Source organism: Plodia interpunctella, chromosome 28 (assembly GCF_027563975.2).
Source record: "Plodia interpunctella isolate USDA-ARS_2022_Savannah chromosome 28, ilPloInte3.2, whole genome shotgun sequence".
NCBI classification, from domain to species: Eukaryota; Metazoa; Arthropoda; class Insecta; order Lepidoptera; family Pyralidae; genus Plodia; species Plodia interpunctella.
In genome coordinates, this window is record NC_071321.1 from 747266 (window position 1) to 764281 (window position 17016).

The 17016-nt window shown below is 35.3% G+C and overlaps 1 protein-coding gene across 1 annotated transcript in view; it reads left to right on the forward strand.

Moving 5' to 3' along the window:
* The first annotated feature begins 14269 nt into the window (after positions 1-14269).
* dsb (debris buster) overlaps positions 14270-17016 on the forward strand; it is an 86838-nt gene continuing 84091 nt past the window's right edge. Inside the window, exon 1 of the mRNA XM_053765857.1 lies at positions 14270-14558. The gene's annotated coding sequence lies outside the window, so the exon portion shown is untranslated. The remainder of the gene's footprint in view (positions 14559-17016) is intronic.

Sequence of the window (17016 nt, forward strand, 5' to 3'; positions counted from 1 at the left end):
AAATATCTCCTTATTATTTTCTTCAGAAAATAACCAGGAACTGGTGATAATATGTTGCCTTTTTAAAATTTGCTGCTACCACTGCTGGGCCTCCCCTTGTTGTTTCCAGCCACTTCTATTCTTCGCCAGATGTTTCATCCATCGAAGGCAGACTGTTTGTCTGACCATCGCATCCTCGACCTGCCATGCGATCTCTTCCCAACAGTCGGGACTTGAGACCCAAGTTGTCACCCTTTTGGTCAATCTTTCCGACACCACGCGGCCTTTATGGCTTGCTCAATCCAACTTGTTTCGTAGACTTCCTACCAACGTCAATTATTTGCGTGATAAAGCGTAGGGTGATATTTCAGACGCGGTCCGTGTACCTGCTTTATAAGTTTATACAATTATAAGAATGTAGTTTTTTTTTCAATTACAAAGCAACGAGTTCTTCGTATACAGAAATTCACCAAAATTGCAAAATATTTTTAACATGGCCACACTAGCAGCTGACTGGCTATTAATATTTTTTTTCGAATTCTGGGTCGCCATCTAGTGACTAAATTATGTAATAAACACAAGAATAAAAATATTTATTGTGCTGCCATCTAGTAAGAAACGGAGTAACTACAAAACAATTTCCCATCTGACATCTAACGGCGAATAGTAAAACAATGAAGTACATGAAAATAGTTCACTAGAAATTTTGCCGTTTTGTTTTATTTCTTCGAGATGTCGCTACGGTAATTATTATTTTCCCCCCGTTTTTTTCATTTTCAGACTCGTTGGAACCAAGACCAAGAAGCTCAAGATTTAAATCTTAATAATAAAGTTGAAGTTTTTTCTTTTACTTATTTAACTTTCCTTCAGTTCAACTGTGTATTTTTTCCAATCAGAGATTCTTTGATTACGACCGAATCTTTAAAATTTTCAGTTTTTTTTTTAAGCTGACTCTGGGCTTCGCGGCCTCATAACCCCGAACGCAGCCGGGAACATGAGAGAGACACATTTTCTTTAACAAATATACGATAAAAACACAACTTTTCTAGTTTTTAATGTGAAGCCGGTAAAGTACCGGCACATAAAAAGAATGTAATAATTACAGTCTTTTTAAGTAAGTATAGGTACGAAAAAATACCTGGCATTTAGGTTTTCCACTCTTCACACTGTCGTCGAACTCGGACACACGCCGACGCGAATGCGCGAACATTGCGTAGTTAGTACGAGTGCTTTTATTTACCGCAATGAAAACCCAGCAATGTACACCGAATCCGCCAAAGTTTGGCGAACTGTTCGACGACAGTGTGAACCTGGCAATAGATGTAGTATAAAGTTACAGTAACGTATATCAACCTAGACATAATTCAGTATTGCTGGCCTCATTTTTTCCTTTCCTTTACTATTGCGAGCTACACTTAGCAGACAAAAATTACAGTGCTTTCGGTTACCGTTAGCACAACCTTTCTTCTGTACGGTCGGATAAACCCGCCATTTGGTAATATATTTTTGATTCTTTCACTTGCAATGTAAGTATACACCACTAGCTTTACCCGCGGTTTCGTATGCGTGAATTTGAACGTGAGTAAGTAGCGTGAATAATAAAAACACGATTTTAATATAAACTTTCACGCCCCATTACAGTCATTTAGGGGTTGATATTTGAAAGAAAAAAAGTAACTTATTTTTGAACGGAGGCCTTTAACTACATGTGTACCAAATTGCATCAAAATCGGTCCAACCGTTTAGCTGTGAAATCGGAACAAACCGACAGATAGAAAGACAGACATACAGATTTCCGCGTTTATTTGGAAGTATATATTTTTTTGTATGGAAGTATGAATGTAAGTAAGGGTAACATTATTCAATTAGAATCTTGCAAAATTCAAATTTCAAGCAGATATCTTCAACCGATTCAGCTGAAAATTTGTTTAATTCGAACGACAATACAGGTATTATGTATGACTCACGATCGGCTCGCGACTAGGGAACTCTTCAACGGTTTACACATTGATCGCTGATGGGAAAGGGAGACTGAGAACATGGCATCATCTCTATTGAAACGTAAACAACGATCAAATCTACGTTTTATATCAATTTAATAACAGATAATAGCCAACCCCATTTGCTCGGCCCCGTCCCGCTGCCCCGTTGTTTTCTGGTATATATGTATATAATGTACTTTTATATATTATTAAAAAAAAAAACATTGTAAGAAACAATAATGGTAAGCCGATCTGGCATGATAAGGACCGAGACTGTTCAAATGAGTTTCTTTCGGCAGGCAGGCTTTCCTGTGAAGGTGTAATTTCTGAATGCACATTGCGTAATTAAATTTAATCGACGTAATTGTCAACCACGAATCTGTCCGCAACACCTCATACACGTTTCCCATGTACAAGTACAGTCTCCGCTGTGCCGCATGCAAGCGGATCTCAACGCATTCCTGAACCAGGAACCCGAGTGTGATGTGTTCGTGGATGGATGGAAGACGCTTGTCAGGAATTGTTTGCAGTTTTGTGAGATTGAGATTGACGAATGCGAGTCAACGTGTTTAGGATGATAATATTTTGTTTCTCTAAGAAATTATTGTAAGTGCCTATATTTTCTTACTAAATACTTTAAAAGGATACATATTGTGTACCGTTGTATTTAGCTAAATAAATAAATAACTCTAAAATTAAGACTCTAAATGGTACCTACTTATCTGTAAGCTGCAAATGTTTTTATGTAATGTGAAAATCAGGTTATTTTGTATCTATGTTAATCTTCTTCTTCATAGTCGTACTCCTCATGGCTGAGGGTCGTGGTTATTACGTGGAATGAAACACACACACAACAACTTTCTTGGCATTATCAATGGAGCGGTTTGCCATTGCCTTCTACATTTCACACACAAGTTAATAATAATCAACAAGTGTGCAGGTTTCCTCACGATGTTTTCCTTCACCGGAAGCAAGTGGTGGACGATGAAAACTACTATACATGAATCAGATTGATATACAAACTCATGTGGCATGAGTAGGATTCGAACCTGGGTGCTTTCGATCCACAGGCGGGCGTCTTTACCATTACACCACCACAAAAGCACGCGCAGATCAATCCTGGGCTTCGCGACGTCACAGCCAAGAATGCCACTCGGGACACACCAGGATAGAGACAGATTAGTATAGAAGTATAATATATATATCTAGGTGACATTTTATACAATTACAATATTTTGTCTACACGCTCTGTCCATGAATCTGATGATTATGTGAACGACAATAATGTCTGGCCCAAGCATGGTGCAGTATCCTCATAACATATGTAATTGATTTATGACATTATTACGTACGTTTGTACATTTAGCTTTTTATTTATATACATATTTTGTGTAATATTATAATTTTCAATAATTTTATTGGAAATACATATTTTATTTTATTTATTTATTATTCAAATTTTGACATTTTTAATAATGATGTAAATTCGTCCTCCTAATTTTTTATATATATATAAGACCTATATTTGTTAATTGACGTCCTTGGAGAAAAGGCTGCGGTGAAGTTTGTTGCGCCGCTTCTTCTTCATCTGCGCTTTGGAAGCCGGCAGTAGACTTAGTTTAAGTAATTTTTTTGACGTCAATAAGTGATGTATATCATCCTAAATTGAATAAAGAATTTTGAATTTGAATTTGAACAACTTTTGGTATGGGAGTAACCCGGATTTCGGAGTTAATCGCGAAAAATATGTGCTGTTCCATACAAAATTAAACACCTAACATGTGGAAAATGTACGGATCAGCTGATTTTTTTCAAGGTGGGTTCCATACGAAAAGTTATTCAGTGCCATCGACTGAGCGTGTACATAGAACAATGCCAATGTATAAGAAATCACCCTGTAGATGAGTATAGACAAGGATTCCATATAAGCTTGTGGTCTATCGACCTCAGAGAATAAATCATTTATATCATTAGATTATGAACGATAATTGCTTAGAATGATAAACCTCGAATATGAGTCATAATTTTTATTGTAAAAGCCATAATTACGCTTAATCACAGATTTTCCATTAAACTTAATGGCTACATAGTATAAAACAAGAATTTTGTCGTCCGTATGTGCCTAAGCTTTCTTCTTTTTAACCACCGACGTAAAAATAGGCGTGTCATAAGTTTGACAGCAAAATGTGTCTGTCTGTCTGTAGCTCATCAACGTGTGAACAGATTTGGACGCGGTTTTCTTCGTTTGATAGCTGATTTTTATGCGGTGGTTCTAAGATATGTTTGAACAAAATCTGTTCAGCTTTTCAAAAGTTGTAGCGAAATGAATATTGAAAGTCGGGGGTTTTTTAATTTGTTTAAAAAAAAATTTAAACCACGCTACGGATTCTGATTTGGTATTATTCTATTAAAATTATTTTTTTAGTGTAGCATAAACTAGAATAAATAAATATATACGGACAAAATCACACAGATTGAGCTGGCCCCAAAGTAAGTTCGAGACTTGTGTTACGGGATACTAACTCAACGATACTATATTTTATAACATATACATTTATAGATAAACATCAAATACCCTGGACAATCTGAAAAAGATCATTTTCCATGTTTACCTGACCGGGGATCGAACCCGGGACCTCCAGTGTAGCAGTCCGGCGTGATGACCATTAGGCCACGGAGCTCGTCAAATATTTTTCTTTTGTCTATGGTTAATACCTATGTTAAGTACATGGAATTAGCAGCTACTAAATACCTACTAATTCCGTGGTTATTTATTCTTCGTGACGGCGGCGCTGGAGTGGGCGCCATAATGGAGACCTACTGCGAACCACGTCCACGTGCTGTCTCTATCCCCCCCATATCGTGTAAAAAAGAGAGAACTCTGGACACAATGTGTTAAGTACGTGTTTTGTGTTTCATGGTAAGTCAACAGGTTTCTTAACGATATTTTCCAACATCGATTTGAGTTACAAATGTGTAATAGTTACCAAGACATTGGATTTATAATTGAACAAACACAATTACTTGTTCTTTGTTGTGAAATAATAATACAAAATTATATTATAGCATGTATAATTATGACTTGTCAATAAAATTGTGAAATTGCGGACATGGCACAAGGTTGTCACAAGTGCAATCCTATTGATTCTTCTAATATTATAAATGCGCAAGTTTGTGACGGTATGTGTATGTTTGTTACGCTTTCACGCGAAATCTATTGGACGGATTGTTATGAAATTTGGTACACGGGTAGAATATAACCTGGAACAACACATAGGGTAGTTTTTATCCCAAATTTCCCACGGGAGCGAGGCCCCGGGGCGCAGCTAGTCTATATTCAAAATCGTCATTTTGACACAAGCTTTTATTGTTGTCAGTGAGATCTTACTGCATTCAATGTGTGACAAAAAATCATCTCCACGCAGTAAACCGTTGAGGAGTTCCCATGTCTGGAGCCGTTTCCGTGTGCACCCTCAAGTCATGCTTATCACAATAACACATTGTTATCCAAACTAAACGTGTGTACAAAATTTCAGCTCAATCGGATTCAATTGGATTACAACTTGGGACCATGGGAAGTTTTAACCACTAGACCTCCAGCTCGACACAATACCTATAATAACAATATCACGTAGTTTCATAACACATATTCTTATAATCTGTTTACATACTGTGACTTCTACCGTCAATATATTAATACAAAAATTTCCATACATCAAAGTTAATTGATGTGTGACGCAGAAATAACATTGGCGACTATTTTCTTGCTGAAATCAAAGTCTACAGAGTAAAAATAACAAAGCCAAAGTCAAATCAATAAAGTTATCCCTTACAATCAGTATTATTTACAGAAATAAACAATATAATGATTCTTAAATGCCAGATAATAAAAAAAAAACATGTTTTATAACCTTATATAACACGACAACTTTATGAAATTTTTGTTTAAAGGAAAACTAGAAGCTCGGAGACGAAAAGAAAAGCCACGAAGTATATTCATTGATTATATCGAATTCTATTCGCGCCACATGAGTTTGTATAACAATCTGACTCATATACCTAATATAAGTATATATATATAGTAGTTTCCATCGACCACCACTTGCTTCCGGTGATGGAAAACATCGAGAGGAAACCTGCACACTGGTCGATTCTTATTAACTTGTGTGTGAAATGGAGAAGGCAATGGCAAACCAATACAATAAATATGCCAATGCAAATAATAATGCCAAGAAAGTTGTTGTGTGTGTTTCATTCCACGTAATAACAACGACCCTCAGCCATGAGGAATACGACTATGAAGAAGAAGGGAGGTAAAATCTAGCAGGTAACAGTGAAGAATGGAAAATACTCCATCGAAGAAAACTTCTTTTTTAAATTTATTGTTTGATTCATTAATAATTGTTCGATAAAGCTTGCACTCTGTAGTTTATTTTCCTCTATATCTAAACAATGTTAAGCAAAGGTTATTGTCATGTAACATGATTAACTACAAACAAGTACTGGCTTTTTTCATGATCTAACTGTACCGCGCGGATCGATACTATAGCTTAATATTAACTTACGACCCGTACTGTGTTTCGATTCTGTAACAGACGTCAAAAAACTCACGTCGGATTCCGCGCGGATATGGCTAATTTGCATTCTGTAAAACTCACTCGAACACTAGCGCTACACTTGCGGGTGCGTCGGCGAGTTGAACTAAACTCACTCCGGAATTTCGACAAATAATGTACGGGATGACGTGCAAATTTGCATTCTGTAAGAAAAACGTCAAAAAAGCTTTAGAGTTTTGTGTGAAACGTGAGTTTTTTTGAAAGATCCACTAGCGCTGGCCAAGTGATTGCGGGGCGAGGTGGAACTCCCGTGACAATGTCGAAATTCCGCTGCTGGCGTCGCTCGGGTAAAACCATAATATATGTAATATTTAAAATTATTAATTATTTATTTTCTTGACATGTTTATTACATATATTTTGACATTTACTTGTAAAACATATACGTGATTTGTGATCTTCAAGTGTCTGAAAGTAACATAGGTATCTATTATGTTAGATTATGGAGATCGAGTATGTCATGCACACTCAAATAGTCAAACCGGTGGCGGCGTCGTGGATCGGGTCCAGAGTTCCCTTTATTGTGGTTGAGCTTCGCGATGGCTGACTCACGCGTCAACTCGTGAACGGGTGCTGCCGGGGGGAACTGGTTAGCTCGATCTTTTTTGCCGAAAGATATATAATTATGATAGGGACCAACACTGTTTGAATGAGTTTCTTTCGGCATTTCTTCTTAGTAGCGGTCGTTCTGAAATGATAGTAGTTTGTAGCTTTGGTAAACAACATTTAATTTAGAATATGACGTAAAAAAGTGCCTGTGAAGGCCTAATTTCTGAATAAATGATTTGATTTGATAATCTTTCTATAAGTTAATGAAAATTTGTTCTACATATTATGCAATGTGTGTTTTCTCTATTTCAAACGTTTTGTGAGAGCATGGCGTAATGTCACACAGGTTTTAGCCTATAGCAGACGCCAGTCTCCACCAATGTTTTTACAATTTGTAAATATTTATGTGCCGTGCCTATGGAGACGAAATAAGTACTTTTTACTTTTTTATATATATACATAATTATACCTTCCTAAGAAATCGCATTATCTATTGGTGAAAACGGTACAAAAATCACTACATACGTCGCGCTCCACTGTTGTCTACAGGTTTTGACGTTGACGTGACGAAACTCTATACGTCAAAATCAAAATCAAATCATTTATTCAAAAATTAGGCCTTCACAGGCACTTTTTCACGTCATATTCTAAATTAAATGATGTTTACCAAAGCTACAAACTACTAGCATTTCTGAACGACCACTGCTGAGAAGAAATGCTGAAAGAAACTCATTCAAACAGTGTTGGTCCCTATTATGCCAGAAGGGCTTACCATTTTTTAAATATAAATTTATGTATAATTTTTTATCAGTAATATAACAATGTAAGTACACAATAAAGTACATGGTCAAAAGGTATACTGAAACATATTATGATTGTGATCAAGTGCTGATGAAAGGAAAATATATATACCTATATATATATGTATAATTAACCAAACAAAAAAAAATTAATAAAAGATCGAGCTGACCAGTTCCCCCGGCAGCACCCGTTCACGAGTTGATGCGTGATGTCTACGTTGATCCGCCAAGAGACGTCAACGGAGGACGGGAGGACGCAACGGAGCAATTGGACATGCCTCTTAAAACCTAGGTTAAAATGTAACGATTTAAAAGAAATTGCTGGCAACAACTGGATAAAGATGGCCCAGGACAGAGATGATTGGCGCGGAGACGGAAGGAGGCCTATACCCAGCAGTGGGTCACGGAGGGCTGCAGACGATTATGATGATGATACACACGGGAGGATACGGAGTTGTTCGCGAAAACCACACGCTTCATACTGTTAAATAAATTATTTTTCTTTTACATGACATGTTTTGTTTACTCAAATACTATATATTATATTACATACCTATACATCTATACTATTATTATAAAGAGGTAAGCGTTTGAGACTTTGTGTTATGTTTGAGGCGGGTAATCGCCGAAACTACCGAACCGATATCAAAAATTCTTTCACCATTGGAAAGGTACATTATCCAAGATTGCTATAGGCTATATTTTAACTCAAAATTCCCACGGGAGCGAAGCCCGGGCAACATCTAATCTATAATAAAAACACAAAATCATATTAACTTAAACAAAAACAATCTAACTTAAAATAATTCATAAATAAATAAACTGTTATTCTATAGTTATAGCACGTGTACTAATCGTATAATAAAATGTTGACAATCGTCATTACTAACATTTTCTCTATTTAATCCCACGAGATTCATATCTGCAATGGAGATATGAATCTCGTGAAGATCACATGACAACGACGAACAACCAACAGGTTATATTTAAAAAATGGTAAGCCCTTCTGGCATAATAGGGACCAACACTGTTTGAATGAGTTTCTTTCGGCATTTCTTCTCAGCAGTGGTCGTTCCGAAATGCTAGTAGTTTGTAGCTTTGGTAAACATAATTTAATTTAGAGTATGACGTGAAAAAGGCCTAATTTCTGAATAAATGATTTGATTTTGATTTTGATTTTGGTTGTTCGTCGTTCTCATGTAATCTTGATAACACATCTAGAAGACTATTGGAAAATTTAATTACTTATACTTATTTAAAAGAGTTTCTTTAACTTGCAATGTATGCACGTAATTAGGTTTGTTCGGATGGAATCTTGCAATTAAATTGCAAACCACAAAAGCCAGCTTAACATCGTTGCTTAAAATTCGAGATATTGTCAATAATAACATGCAATGAAGTTACTGAAATTTTACTTTCATTCTTTGTTCAGATGGGAAAATCACGCGTACGAAGCCGCAGACAACATCCTACGTCCTACTAATATTCTACTAATATTGAAAATGCGAAAGTTTATGAGGATGTGTGTGTGTGTGTGTGTGTATGTTTTAACAAATATAGTAGATTTTGAGTTAAAGAGTAACCTCTTTCTCGCAAAATCTTCTGGACGGGTAGAATATAATCTGGAATGAAACATAGGGTACTATTTATCCCAGAATTCCCACGGAAGCGAAGCCCCGGGGCGAATATTTAATAAATCCGGTCTTAACAATTATTTAGAACCATTTTTAGAATAGGAACGACACGAGATGATTGATAAAGCATTTGGAGTCTTCCTTAAATTCTTGACATCGAAGTGTCAATAGCTTGATATCGAGTTTATAATGAGATACTTCCGTATCCGGCCATGTTGTGATGTTTTAAAAAAATAATATTAAGTACCTGTTTCGTCACTTACTGATAAAATACCATATTTCTGACATATAAACTACCTAAGAAATCTTTCAAATTTATTGGTAAACTCGCTGCGCCTGAGGGCTTTGCTCCCGTGGGAATTTCGAGATAAAAAGTCCTATGTGTTATTGCAGGTTATTTTCTAACCGTGTACCAAATTTCACAACAAAAGGTCCAGTAGATAATGCGTGAAAAGATAACAACCAAACAAACTGACTTTCGCATTTATAATAATATTATAGTTGGCATTAGTTGGGATTGGGGTTATTTACATTACTTCAATTGTGGCAAATGTAACGTGTGGTTCCGCCCTAGAATAGGGCCACTATATATCATCCCGTGGACGTCGTATGAGGCGACTAATGGAGACAGCCTAGGCTGATAGGCAACAATAGCATTCCCAAGGAGGGATGACGTCAGGCCGGTCGTAAAATCACACAACATCCATCATCAAAAAGTTTTGCGGTTATTTTTTACACTGACCCAGGGCTTCGCGGCTTCGCAACACCGAAAGCAACCGGGAACGTGCGAGATAAGAGACAAAGAGAGATCAGATTTTAGTGCAATTTCTTGAAACTTGGCGCTCTTTCAACATGTAATTCAGATTAGTTGAGAATCATGATTTGGTTACAAATGTTATTTTCACATAAATTAAACACCTATATACATTATACATACATACATAAACGCACTGTAGTTGTGAAGTTGTGTGTTTTGAAATAAATATGAAATAAATAATATTAGAACAAATCACACAGATCGAGCTAGCCCCAAAGTAAGTTCGAGACTTGTGTTATGGGATACTAACTCAACGATACTATATTTTATAACAAATACACATATAGATAAACATCCAAGACCCAGGTCAATCAGAAAAACATCATTTTCTATCATGACCGGTGATCGAATCCGGGACCTCTCGGTTCAGAGGCAAGAACGTTACCACTGCGCCACCGAGGTCGTCATTATTTCTTGAAACTTGGCCCTCTTTCAACATGTAATTCAGATTACTTGAGAATTCCAATCATAATCCGGTTAATTAAACATCTATATACATACACATACATACATAAACGCTCTGTAGTTGTGAAATTGTGCGTTTTGCGTAAATGTCAATTAATATTAGCTACAAATACAATTACTATACGGCAAATTTCATGTTTCCAGTTGCATTCGGGGTTGTGAAGCCGCGAAGCCCGTGGTCAGCTTAAAAAAACCTTTAAAATGTTGTAGATTCAAAATGTGATTTTAAACCATTTCACACCCTCCTTGAGAAAGCTATTGTTGCCTATCAGCTGGCTAGGCTGTGTCCTTTAGTCGCTTCTTACGACATCCACGGGAGGATGTGGAGTGTACCTTTTTATCGGCTCCCGACAAGGGTTTATTGCGACGTGATTTTTTTGCCAATTTATTGATTGTAACAAGTTCTAAATGACGACAACAAGGACTGGTGACGATTTTGGCCTTCATTTAATACCAGCTGGTATCACACGCCGATGCGAATGCGTGAACATTGCGTAGTTAGTATGAGTGCTTTTATTTACCGCAACGGAAAACCCAGCAATGTATAACGAATCCGACAAAGTTTGGTGTATTGAGAAGCCGTAAAATTTGGCCATCCGTCTTGGATGTTTATCTATATATGTATTTGTTATAAAATATAGTATCGTTGAGTTAGTATCCGACAACACAAGTCTCGAACTTGCTTTGGGGCTAGCTCAATCTGTGTGATTTGTCCTAATATTTATTTATTTTAGATCGGGATAAAAAGTACCCTATGTGATATTCCAAGTTATATTCTACCCGTGTACCAAATTTCATAACAATATGTTCAGTGGATTTTGCGTGAAAGAGTAACAAAAATATTTAGGTACCTACATCCTCACAAACTTTCGCATTTATAATATTAGATCAATATCTGACCTATAAAAAATTACTATGACATACGGACGAACGGAAATGACGAAACTATAGGGATTCTGTTTTTGCCTACGGAACTCTAAACACCTTGTGTCGAAAATAACTTGTAAAAAATTGAATACTTATATTCCTACAAGCTGCCCCGTCTCGGCTTATAAACGTAATGCCATCAAAAACATGCTGTAAAAATACCAAGTCTCGCAGATCAGTTTTTCTACCGTAAAAAGTTGTGAGATCCATGTAATACCCAGTCGGTTAATTTATTTAGTCCCTACTTAAGGGAGCTTCTGTCTTAAGTTATTACGCAAGTTATTATCATATCAATATTAAAAATCTTTTACGTTTTAAATAAATAGATCGACTTGGCCAAGCCTCAGGAACCACTCTATCTATTGGTAAAAACCGCATGGATATCCGTGCATGTGTAATTTTTGAGTTTATCGCGAACAGAGAGAGGCGGCAGAGGATTTTGTTTTATTATATGTAAGAATAAGTAGGTACCTATTAATTTTGTTGTCAATCATTATAATTAGTTAAGTAGTTAAAATTAGAGAAGTAATGATTGAATATTAATACAATGTGATTATTTGTTGTTTACTTATAATTAACGACATATTTTTATTTGTTGCTTATTTATATTTATTTAGATAAATGGTTACCTTGGATAAATTTAAGTTCAAGCTCGCGACCAAATGGCGGAAGCATAAATTTTGATAAAACAGTCTCAGTGGGTTTCGACCGCTGCGGCTGTCATTAGGTAGGTGAAATATTTCAAATTTTGCCAAAGACAAGATTTACTCATGGAAATAGTAGTACTTATTAAATCCATGATTTTACTATCTGACTTTAAAATAATTAATCTGTACTGTGGATTACCACAGTTAATTGACATTAGTCAATTTTATCAATAACTAGACGTTGCCCGGTGCTTCGCTCCCGTTGGAATTTTGAGATAAAATATAGCATATCTATAGCAATCTTGAATAATGTAAGTATCTTCCTAATGCTCAAAGAATTTTTTAAATCGGTTCGGTAGTTTTGGAAATTACCCGCCTCAAACATACAAACTCACAAACGCTTACCTCTTTATAATAATAGTATAGATTAATTTTGGAAATGATTCCTTCCTCAAGAAAATTAACGGATCGTAATCGTAATGGCGTAAGAGGCGCTTTTTGCGTAATATAGGGCATACCTATTACGCAAAAAGCGCCAATTTTCAATATTGTTGCAGATTTTCGACCAAAAATACCTTCTACGCAATCGTGGTGCGAGTTTAAAGAAAAAAGGAAGGATTTAGTGGATTATCCTGAAAATAATAACAACACAGGTTACGTTCTGCATTATTTGGTCAACTGTGGTCATAAACTGATTTAAACTTTATTTTGACTGAAGATCTTACCTGTATGAAGTCCATACTTTTAATGTCTTCACACGCGTGAAGTGTTCCGAGCTTCTTTTCGACCGTTTACTGGCTCGAAAATTTTACAGCGTGAGCCGTATCCCATAGTTTTCGAAGTTTTTTTATCTCATGGAACACGATTTTCCCAATATTTCGGCAACCGAATATGCTACATTGTTGTATATTTTCACAAACGAATGCTTACACAATGAAAGGATTAATAAAGTACTCTAAAATAAGCGTATTAATCGACATAGCAAAAGGCGGCAAAGCTTTTGTGTACCTAACATACAGTGCTGTACTCTGGCGGGATAAATATGAATACCCCCTTAAGTATGCACATTTATCCCTATATTTAATTTGGAAATGATTCCTTCCTCAAGAAAATTTACGGATCGCAATTACAGCGCGGCCGCAGCGGTCGAAACGCTCTGAGAACCAACCAAAAGCAAGCAAAACAATTTCCATTATAATTTCATTTTAAAGTATTTAATACAAACAATATTTAAGTAATTAAAATAAATTAATAAAAACTTATTAGTGTACTTGCCTGATATGAAATTATTTTTTATTCTGGATTGTTTTAAACATAGTTTAATTTTTTTTTTTATTTATTTAATCCCTATAGAGAGTATCAATCCCTTGACGTAATGTCATTCCCTGTTCTCGAGAAGGAACCCTAGAAAAATTCCCAAAATTGTAGATTATTAAAGATATTCTCATCTGAAAATTCCTCGAATATTTCTAGAGGAATTTCTCGGAAACTTCTGTAATTTTTTCCTTGACCATTCCCAAATGCATTCTCGAAAATTCCAGAAAGTATAGGAATAGGTAGTTGTGTAAAAGTGTAAATTTTTCAATTCAAGTACCTATACATTTTTAAACATGGGTATAAAATATTAAACGAATATTGTTATTGGTTTCCACATACGTATATATATTTTTCAGAATTATGATCAAATCGTTTAAGTTAGATGCTTAAATGTGCCATAAAACCACATAACTAACTTATAAATAAACAAAAGGGTTGTAAAACAAATGTCAATGAAATATTAACAAAGGTTAGTCTTAAATCGCATCGTTTTTCCTTAGACAATCAAAATATTGAAGTTATGAAGTGAATGGTCTACCTAGCAGTCGGGCGCAGATGCCCGAGCAAGCAAAACGCGTATAGCCATCACCTTTCATGCAGTCGATGAGTTACGACACCGCACGCAACCAGTGGAAACATTAAAAAGTTTAAAAAAATATTCATCTGTGCCCGCGACGTTATTCAGCATCGATTCGGCGGGAATTTTTGACAGTGACATATATTGTAATTTTTTTAAACATCAGTGTTGTGTGTTCTTTTTTTTTTTCGAAATTGTGCAACTGAAATGTGAGTGAGTGTCTCTGAAAAACAGTTCGGATACATCGAGGTGAGTTTCTTTTTTTTTTTTTTTTGCACAAATCGTGAAATTCGTTTTGTTTAGATTAGGTTATGGGTTTACCAATCGCAATATTATGTCATTATTGTTTTTTGCTAAATTTGCTTTCACTTGTCGTGAGGAGGGGATTTAGGGCAGTATGTCAGTCGAAAGTGATCTTGTAAAGTACGGGAGGCTGTGAGCTGACAAGTGGACGAATGCTTTTGCTAGATTCTTTTTAATGATTTATTTTTTTTTTGACGTTAAATGATGCGCGTTCACGTAGCAAGGGATATAACTATCTATGCTAACATATTTAAGTTAAGAATGGATGTTTTTTTATTTAAGTACGTAATATTTTGTTTTATTAATAACTTAATTTGTCTATTTGACCGAAAAGTTCATGAAACATATTGTGAATATTTTATTTATAATCTTTATGCTTACTTATATAAGATATACGAAAACGTGCAAAAATTCAATCTAACAATACTGTGATTTAATATAAAATTTGACAAAAAGACAAATATAATTTGACACGTCTTTGCATATTAAATTTTATATGCGCGTTCCGTACGCGCGTCAAATTTTTATGCCTTTGTTGCGTCTGCGTCCTCATGTCAAGTATAATTATTTTATGATTCTGAGCATTATGACCATACAATCATTAGTAAAGTTATTACCACAATATAGACATTAAATTTAATTTTATTATATAAATTGTGTAGCCTACAATAAACAAATATTATGCTACTAAATGAAAAATTCAGAATACAGATCAAAAATAAAACCACATAGAGAAATCTGCCCGCAAGTTACCTTAAAGCGCGAAATCGGTCACATTTAATAATATCCTAATCTCGAAGGTTTAGTGTAATACGTATATACGATACGATATACTGAGTATATAGTGAGTATTTGACATCACTGTTTACGAAGCTTGTTAGGTGGATCGTTTGTTGTGTAATTCCGTCGATATTGGGCTATGATATTGTGATATTTTTTCGTAACTTGCGTTTCTTCAAGTGTAAATGCTTATTCAGGTTTAATTACTTGTTTAGTTGATGATTGGCTAGAAATATTTTGTGTTTGCCACTGAAAGGGAGTGGGAAAAAACAAATATTTATCGCAACGCTCAAACAGGCGCATGTTTTCGCGCGAATTTTCATAAAAATCCCGGACGATGCTGAAAAAAATGTTACATTGTTTTTTTCTTATTATTTATGTCCAACTAATGGGCAAAATCTTGTCTTGACTGATGACTAGAGATGGTCGGATCAAGAAATGGCCACAGAGATGCGCGGTATACATTTTTATTATAAAAAAAAATATGTATTTTGATTTCTGAACATTAACAGTCATTATTTACTATAAAATCTGGAAAATGAAGTATTTTTTCTTATTATTGTATATTTATACAAGTCTTTAAATTCCAAAGTCATACGAAAGACCAATGTGTGACTATTTTAATCAAAATTCAAAATCAAAGACAAACTTTCACGCACGAGTAGTTTTCGGTTTAGTTCTAAATTAATTAAATTCATCCGATGAGACACTAGTTCCACTAGTTGCGATGATTACTGTGGTAGGTCATAGACAATGGATTAAAAAAAATTCGGCAATTAGGCGTCTTTTGTCATATCTATACTATTATTATCAAAAGGTAAGCGTTTGTGAGTTTGTATGTTTGAGGCGGGTAATCTCTAAAACTATCGAACCGATTTCAAAAATTCTTTCACCATTAGGATGGTGCATTATCCAAGATTGCTATAGGCTATATTTTATCTCAAAATTCCCACGGGAGCGAAACCCCGGGTAACAAATAGTCATGGATGTAGTTGTAAAATCCTAATTCTAACTGATCTCAACTAATATAAATGCGAAAATGAGTTTGCTTGTTTGTTACCTCTTCACGCATTATCTACTGGAACGATTGTCATAAAATTTGATACACGGGTAGAAAACAACCTGGAATATCACATAGGGTACTTTTTATTACGAAATTTCTAACGGAGCGAAGCCCCGTTGCGCAGCTAGAATTATATATGCGAAAGTAAATTTGTTACATATTCACACTTTATCTACTCAACAAATTATCTTGAAATTGTATATACATGTAGTTTGAAGTATGGAGAAGGACATAGGATACCTTTCATCCCGGAAAAATTACTGTTCCCGTGGGAATTTCTTGCGGGCGAAGCCGCGGGCAAAAGCTAAGCAAAACTACTAAGTTTTATAATCCAAATCCTAACTAATAATATAAAAGCGAAAGTATGTTTGATACTTCTTCACGCTTTACTTGTTTAATCAAATTTCTTGATATTTTGCAATGTAGTCCGATGTATGGAGAGAAGGACATATATTTACATACCTTGTATCTTAAAAAAAAAAGAATAAATATTATGGAAAATACCCTATGTCTATCTCTATGGTACTTTAAACTACACGTATGCAAAATTTCAAGAAGATT